General features: G+C 35.8%; 1 long non-coding RNA gene across 1 annotated transcript; it reads left to right on the top strand.

The window, feature by feature from the left end:
- Window positions 1–1,971: 1,971 nt before the first annotated feature.
- LOC107763410 (uncharacterized) lies at window positions 1,972–7,999 on the top strand. Its single transcript, XR_001643017.2, has 3 exons — window positions 1,972–2,200; window positions 2,674–2,768; window positions 7,723–7,999. It is a non-coding gene; the product is annotated as an uncharacterized LOC107763410 (long non-coding RNA).
- Window positions 8,000–8,358: the final 359 nt, after the last annotated feature.

Genomic DNA, 8,358 nt, shown 5'->3' with positions numbered 1-8,358 from the left:
ATCCAACAAACACATTTGTTGAACCAAATGAACCCTATAGGCATGTCATCTAACAAAACACATTTGAATTGAAATGGACCCTATAGGCATGTTATCTACCCCAACTTTACCCACAGTATGTGACTACCCACCCTTTTTCACTAATCACCCTAATGTTTGTTTACAATAATTATTATAGACCAAGAATTGAATATAAATCACATAAATATAATAGAAGTTAAACTATAAAGAGCATGAAGCAGGCCCAAACACTACTACAAGTTAGGTGATTTTCGTCCAAGGCTTTCCGACCGAAATCGATTGGAAATAAGAGTATTTGGTCGCAAAAGACAATAAAAATTGACTGCCAGCAAAAAAATAAAATTTCCTTGGTCAAATATTTGGTCATCCTTGCATATTATGTACAAAAATAATTATTTATTCAAAAGTTAGCAAATTTCCGACTGAATTCAATTGAAAATTAGTCAACTATTTCGTCATACGTACAAAAATAATTATTTATTAAACATATACCAAATTTCCGACCAAATTTCGTCATACGTACAAAAATATACCAAATTCGGTCGGAAATTGATCAACTATTCAGCCTCCCCTGTATATAATGTACAAAATTAATTATTTATTAAAAATTTACTAAATTTCCATCCGAATTCGGTGAAAAATTGGTCTCATACTTCTATATAATGTAAAAAATAATTATTTATTAATTTTTTTCAAATTTCCTACCGAATTCGGTTGGAAAGTTTAATATTTTTGTTTCCCGCCCAAGACAAAAATTATATATATTTAATTAACCAACCAAAATAATTATAATTCAATATTTTCGACTGAATTCGGTCGGAAATACTCTTTTATACAAATTAAAATATAAATCTAATAATATTTATGTGTGTAAATAATAAAGAGAGTTTAAATAATTGATATTTAATATATATATATATATATATATATATATATATATATATATATATATATATATATATATATATATATATATATATATATCTTATATATATCCTTAAGTAACTTAATGATTCTTTAGTCTATACATTGATAATAATACTAAGTAGAAATGTAAGTATCCTTAAGAAATGTTAATGATTGATTAGTGTATGAATTGATAATAACCTAAGTAGAACTGCATTGGTAGTATCCTTAAGTAATGTTAGGCTTGATTATACTATAATTCGATATACTATACTATACTATACTATATAGACATCTTAATATAGCTAATGTTATATCGAATATAGCTAATGTTATATCGAATATAGCTTTATATATATATAACATTAGCTATCTTAATCACACACACACACACACACACACAACTTAAATTGATAATTACTGTAAGTAGAAGTATATTAATGGTGTCCGTAAGTAACGTTAACAATTAGTGAACTAGTGGTATCCTTATATAAGTAACATTAGTGATTGATTAGCCGATACATTGATAATTATACACTAAATGGAAGTGTATTGATGATATTTGTGAGAAATGTTTGTGATTGTTTTTCTTTAGCTTGATAATTAAAGTTAGTGGAGTTTATTAGTGGTATCGTTAAGTAATATTAGTGGTATCCTGAAGTAACGCTAGTGATTCATTAGCCTATACATTGATAATTATACTAATTAAGTACATATTAGTATAGTCTTAAAAACTATTACTGATTCATTAGAAAGCAGATGTGTATTAGTAATATCCTTAAGTAATATTAATGATTGATTAGCCATGTTAGGTTTTTGTAAAACATTAGTTTGATTTTCATTGATTCATAGTAATTTGTTAGCTAGAATTTAATTAATTGACAAAGATTAGTGATTGTTTAATTATCTTAAATTGACAACTAAAGTAAGTAAAATTATATTAGCAATATCGTTAATTAATATTAATAACTTTTTAGGAAATTTATTGATAATTACATTAAGTAAAAAAGTGTAATAGTCACAATTAGCTTTTCCAGCAAAAGCCCTAACTTTGTTTACTCTTTTCTCTTTCTCCGCCTCACTCACACCTTTCTCTTTCTCTTTTTCTTTTACCTTTCTTTTTCTCTTTCTCTTTCTTAGCATCCCTGCTTGGAAGTGGATCTGGGCGCTTCATCCTTCTTCTTCGCTATAGCTGCAGCAACAAACCAGCTCTCTTGGTCTCCGATTAACACACCTACACCTAGAGCAACCATTACACAGCCTCTTTGATTAGGTAAGTTTTAAATTATCTCGAAATTGTTTTTGCTGCATCCCTCTCTTTCTACTCTTTTGTTTATATAAATAGACACTTGAATTTTGTATGTAAATTGATGTGGGGGTTATGTCATTGGTTTTTTTTCTTGTTTGTAAATTTGACAATCAAAATAGACTTTTTCTAATGGTGGAGTTCAGCCAAAAATTCATAAAAATTTGTGCATAAATCCCCGGTGCAGAATAAGGAATTAGAGAATCCTGTACATATACTGTTTTCCTTACAATTCTATGAAGCTATTTCCGTGTGCATACGGAAATGAATCATTTCCTCTATATGTGTGCTTTTCTACTTGAGATACGTTTTTTGAGTTAACTCACATTCATGATTTATTTCTGGATGGCCCAAGATTGGGCAAATCCTTTTATTTTCCTGTATTTATCTGTTTTCCCTCATTTCTTTGTAATGTTAATTGTATAACTTTTCGTATTCAGGAATTTACCTTGGTAGAACGACTTGATAAGTGGAGGGTGCTGTAAGACTTGAAATAGGATTTTGCTGTTCTGCTACGTACTGTTATCTACTTCAGGTACCTTGTAAACATTGGAGTTTAAAGTGGTTTGTGCACAAATCTTGTTTGAGTTGGCGATTTTCTTTGTCAATTTTTTTTCTCAGAATGTAGCAGTATGCATCTATATATGTGAAATGACCCGACCGATCGTTTTAAGATCTAGCGTATTGTTTGGCGGTTTGAGGCTTTGAGCAGCTTCACTTCAGGTATTATGACTTGTACGCGTGGTCAGAATTGAATTCCGGAAAGTTCGGAGTTGATTTGGAAAGAGGATTCTCATTTCCGAAGCTTTAAGTTGAAAGAATTGACTAAGGTTTAATTTTTGAGTAAATGACATCGGAATCGGGATTCAAAGGTTCCAGCAGGTTCGTATGATGATTTCGGACTTGGGTGTATGTCCGAACTGGGTTTTGAAAGACCCAGGAATGTTTCGGCGCTTATTGTGGAAGTTAACATTTTGAAGGAATTTCATAAGTTTGGGTTGAAGTGCATTTCAGTGTTATCGATGTCCGTTTGGGATTTTGAGTCTGGAAATAGCTCCATATGGTGATTCTGGTAATGGAAGTGCGATCGGAAGTAAATTCGGAGGTCCATAGGTCATTTTGGAGTCATTTTGCTAAAGATAGAAATTTGAAGGTTTTTGAAAAGTTCGACCGGAAGTGGACTTTTTGATATAAGGGTCGGAATTCAATTCCAGAAGTTGGAGTAGGTCCGTAATGGAATATCACTTGTGTGCAAAATTTGAGGTCAATCGGACGTGATTTGATAGGTTTCGACATCGAATATAGAAATTTGAAATTCCAAAGTTCATTAAGCTTTAATTGGAGTGTGATTCATGATTTCGAAGTTGTTTGATGTGATTTGAGGCCTCGAGCAGGTCTATGTTATTTTGTAGGATTGGTTGGTGTGATTAGACGGGACCCCGGGGACCTCGGGTGTGTTTCGGGGTGGTTTCGGAGCATTTTGGATTATTTTGGAACTGCTGTTTACTGGTGTCTGGTTTCCTTTTTCACGAACGCGAAGGGAGTGCCGCGTTCGCGAAGAGGAGTAAATGGGGCTGCTGAGTTTAGCCTTTGCAAACGCGACCAAGGCTATGCGAACAAGAGGAAGGTAAGGGAGAGCTAGGCCCAAGGCCATTTGGCCTACGCGAACGCGATGGGTCTGGGCAGTTGGCTTTCGCGAACGCGATCAGCGGGTCGTGAACGTGGAGAAGGATTTTCTAGGCAAGAAATTTCTAAGCTTCGTGAATGCGAGGGATGTTCCGCGTTCGCGATGAAGGGTCGCCTGGGCAGTGTTCTTTTAAAAATCGGAGTTTTGGCTCATTTTCACTTCATTTTCCATGGGAGCCGATTTAGTAGCAACTTTGGAGTGCCATTTTCATCACCAAGCATGAGGTAAGTGATTTCTACTAGTTTTGAGTAAATACAACAACAACCCGGTGTAATCCCACTTAGTAGGGTCTGGGGAGAGTAGTGTGTACGCAGACCTTACCCCTACCCTGGGGTAGAGAGGCTGTATCCAAATAGACCCCCGACATCCTTCCCTCCAAGAACTTCCCACCTTGCTCTTGGGGAGACTCGAACTCACAACATTTTGGTTGGAAGTGGAGGTTGCTTACCATCAGAGCAATCTCTCTAGTCTTTTGAGTAAATACAAGGTTTATATATGGATTTAGACAAGGAAATTTGTAGAAATTTGGGGTTTTGAGGAAGACCTAGAAATTTGATATTCTTGAATTTTCACCACGAATTTGGGTATGGGATTGAGAGTTAATTATATATTTGAGTTCGTGAGGCTATGAGTAAACTTAATCTTCAAAAAATTTCAGAATCCGGGCACGTGGGCCCGAGGGCAATTTTGTCAACTTTTCGATCGGGGTTAGGAATTGTTATAAATTGGATTGTAATGAGTAATTGAACATATATTAATGGATTTTCATAATTATTGGCTAGTTTTGGAGCATTGTGCATCTATTCGAGTCTTCGGAAGAGTGGAAATGTCGGTTATGGATCTTCGGAGCGAGGTGAGTCTCCTTTCTAACCTTGTAAGAGGGAATTGTCCCATAGGTGAAATAATTGGTTATGTGCTCCTATTTGTGGGGGTCTACGTACGCACGAGGTGACGAGAGTCCGTGCGTAGCTACTATTATGTTTAAGTCCTGGTAGTATAGGACCCAAAAGCATGCTATACTTGGAATATTTGTAATCTTACTGACATTTAAATTGCTTAAATCCTATCGAATTAGTAAATGAATTTCTAAAAGGATTAAATTTTATTTTTCTTAAATCATTAAAAGAGAATTTTTATTGGAATAAACATGTAACGACCCGATCGGTCATTTTAAGCTCTAGCGTGCCATTCAGCAGTTTGAGGCCATGAGCAGCTTCATTTCAGGTATTATGACTTACACACGTGGTTGGAATTGAATTTCATGGAGTTCAGAGTTAATTTGGAAAGAGAAATCTCATTTCGGAAGCTTTAAGTTGAAAGAATTAGCTATGATTGGATTTTTGAGTAAACGTCCTCGGAATCGGGATTCGAAGGTTCTAGAAGGTTTGTATGATAATTTCGGACTTGGGCGTATGTCCAGATTGGGTTTTGGAAGACCCGGGAATATTTTGGCGCCTATTGTGGAAGTTAGCATTTTGGAGGAATTTCTTAAGTTTGGGTTGAAGTGCATTTCAGGGTTATCAATGTCCGTTTGGGATTCCGAGTCTAGGAATAGCTCTGTATGGTGATTCTGGAGTTGGGAGCACGATCAGAAGTGAATTCGGAGGTCCGTAGGTCATTTTGAAGTCATTTAGCTAAAGATAGAAATTTGAAGGTTTTTGAGAAGTTTGACCGAGAGTTTGACTTTTTTGATATCGGGGTCGGATTCTAATTTCGAAAGTTGGAGCTGGTCTGTAATGTCGAATATGACTTGTGTGCAAAATTTGAGGTCAATCAGACGTGTTTCGGCATCGAATGTAGAAGTTTGAAATTTCTAAGTTCATAAAGTTTGGATTTGAGTACGATTCATGATTTCGACGTCGTTTGATGTGATTTAATGCCTCGGCTATGTTCGTATTGTATTTTGGGACATGTTGGTATAATTGGTTGAAGTCCTGAGGGTCTCGATTGGATTTCGGAAGGCTAACGGATCGATTTTGGAAATTTTAAGCTGCTTCTTTTTCTGCTGCAGCTGCTGTTTTGGACAACAATGGTGCAATCGAGGAGGCTACTTTGGAAGATTATATCTCGAACTCTATAAGGAATCTGAAAATTTGCAGAACGCAAAATTTGTTTTCCTTGCATTATAGTTTCCAGAAAGTTAAACCATTAATGATTTGGACATTTTATCAGAAAAGTATGATCAATTGAAGATGGCTGGTGGAGCAGTTTCGATAGAATTTTCTGATGCATGGAGCCGACTTTAGAAGCTCATATCTCGGAATATATATAGATTTATATGGTATACAACCTATCATATGAAAGATCTTCGAGTCTAGTTTCTATATCAATTAACCGTTTGTCATTTAGATATTTCCACAAGGAGCTATGAGCATTTTAACAGAAGGTGTACAACAGGGAAAAATGGTAATAGGATGTACAACCTGCACAACACAAGGTACAACTCGATGAAGCCTGGACAGATTATTTTAAACACGAGTTTTGGCCCATTTCTTTCATTTGGCTTGGGTGATTTTGGAGAGCTCAAGGAGAGATTTTCACCAAGCAACACTAGGTGAGTGATTTCTTCCTATTTTTGAGTTAAATATGCGATCTTACATGGATTTAGACATGGAAAATTAGTAAAAATTTGGGATTTTTGGGAAAGACCTAGAATTTTGTATTTTGGACTTTTACCTTGAATTTGAGCATAAAAATTTGAGCAAATTGTATATTTGAGTTAGTAAAGCTATGGGTAGAATTTATCTTCGAGAAATTTCGGAATCCGGGCACGTGGGCCCGAGGGCATTTTGGTCAACTTTTTGAGCGGAGTTGGGAACTAATATAATTTGAATTTTTACAAGTATTAGAGTGAATTTTTATTGGTTTGCCCGTTATTTGAATAGTTTTTGGGCGTTGTGCATCAATTGGAGTCGTTGGAAGGGCTTGAAAGCCGGTTATGGAAATTTTGGACCGAGGTGAGTCTCCTTTCTAAACTTGTAAGAGGGAATTGTCCCCATATGTGATATAATTGGTTATGTGCTCCTATTTGTGGGGGCTACATATGCACGAGGTGATGAGAGTCCGTGCGTAGCTACTATTATGTGTAGGTCCGGGTTGTCTAGGACCTAAAAGCATGCTATACTTGGAATATCTGAAATCTTGTTGGCAGGTGAGTTGCTTAAATCCTATCGAATTGTTAAATGAATTTCTAAAAGGATTAAACTTTATTTTCTTGAATCGTTAAAAAAATGAATTGGCTTTTATTTGGATAAATGTTCCTCGATAAATTCTTAATTGGCTGTTTGAGCATGTATTTCTATGTGTACATGCGTCACATGTATGATTCGCGAGCAGGGTGATTGTTTATTTAAATTTGACCACGTCGCATGTATGATTCGCGAGCGGGGTAATATATGCATCTATGGTTCGCACCGCTCGACCTTCGACAGTGCACATTTTACATTTATGTTGGATCGGGTCGTACGACCTCGGCATGATTTGCGCATGCTTGTATTGCTTGCCTTGAGAGTTATTGATATTGATATTTGCTCTCCCTAACTTGAGATAATTGTTAATTAATGGATTATGAATCCGGAGACTTTTAATAAAAAGGAATTCTTACCTATTTCGTGACATATTTGAATTTACTGTTGTTCTTAATAAATCCATGATTCATCGCATTAATAATATTACTATTAGACTACCAGAAAGTGTCGAAGTCGACCTTCGTTTCTACTTCTTCGAGATTAGACGGGATACTCATTGGCTACATGTTGTTTTCGTACTCATAGTACAATTGCTATGCATTTTTGTTGCACAGGTTCATATGTGGCTAGTGGCTTAGTGGCATAGAGGCATGGTTGATATGGAGACTTGGGTGAGCTACAATTATCGAGATGACCCGCAACCAGCAGAGTCTCCTTCACATTATTGTACTGTATTTTCATTTTTGTCCACTTGTATTTCGGACAATTACTGTGGTTTATGTCATTTCCTAGTAAATGCTCATGCACTTGTGACACCGGATTCTGGGATGATTATGGGTTATCTTGTATTAACTACTTAACATTCATATTCAATTTGAAATGATTATCTTTTACTAGTAAAATCGAAGGAAAATCATAGTTTTCAAAATTATTAAAATGAGAATTTAATTAAGTATTTTGGTTGGCTTGCCTGACAGCGGTGTCTGGTGCCATTCGTGCCCCCCTTTTCTCGTGAAATCGGATTTATGATATTTGGGAGGACAACTCGTTCCCTTTTGAGAATTGGGTTTGCATTTTGAAGAGTCGCCACCTAATGATTAAAGTGCATTAGGACACTAGGAAGGAATTGATCTAGAAAACCAGAGATTGGGTAAGGGCTACAAATTATCCCAAGGGGAAGGTGCTAGGCACCCCTCAAGATCCACTAGTGTGGTTCCCGGCCAGGCTACAATTGTGACTTTAAGTTCTAG

Source organism: Nicotiana tabacum, chromosome 8 (assembly GCF_000715075.1).
Source record: "Nicotiana tabacum cultivar K326 chromosome 8, ASM71507v2, whole genome shotgun sequence".
In the NCBI taxonomy this organism is placed as follows: Eukaryota; Viridiplantae; Streptophyta; class Magnoliopsida; order Solanales; family Solanaceae; genus Nicotiana; species Nicotiana tabacum.
The sequence above is the reverse complement of the archived record's forward strand: the minus strand, read 5'-3'. Positions and strand labels throughout refer to the sequence as shown.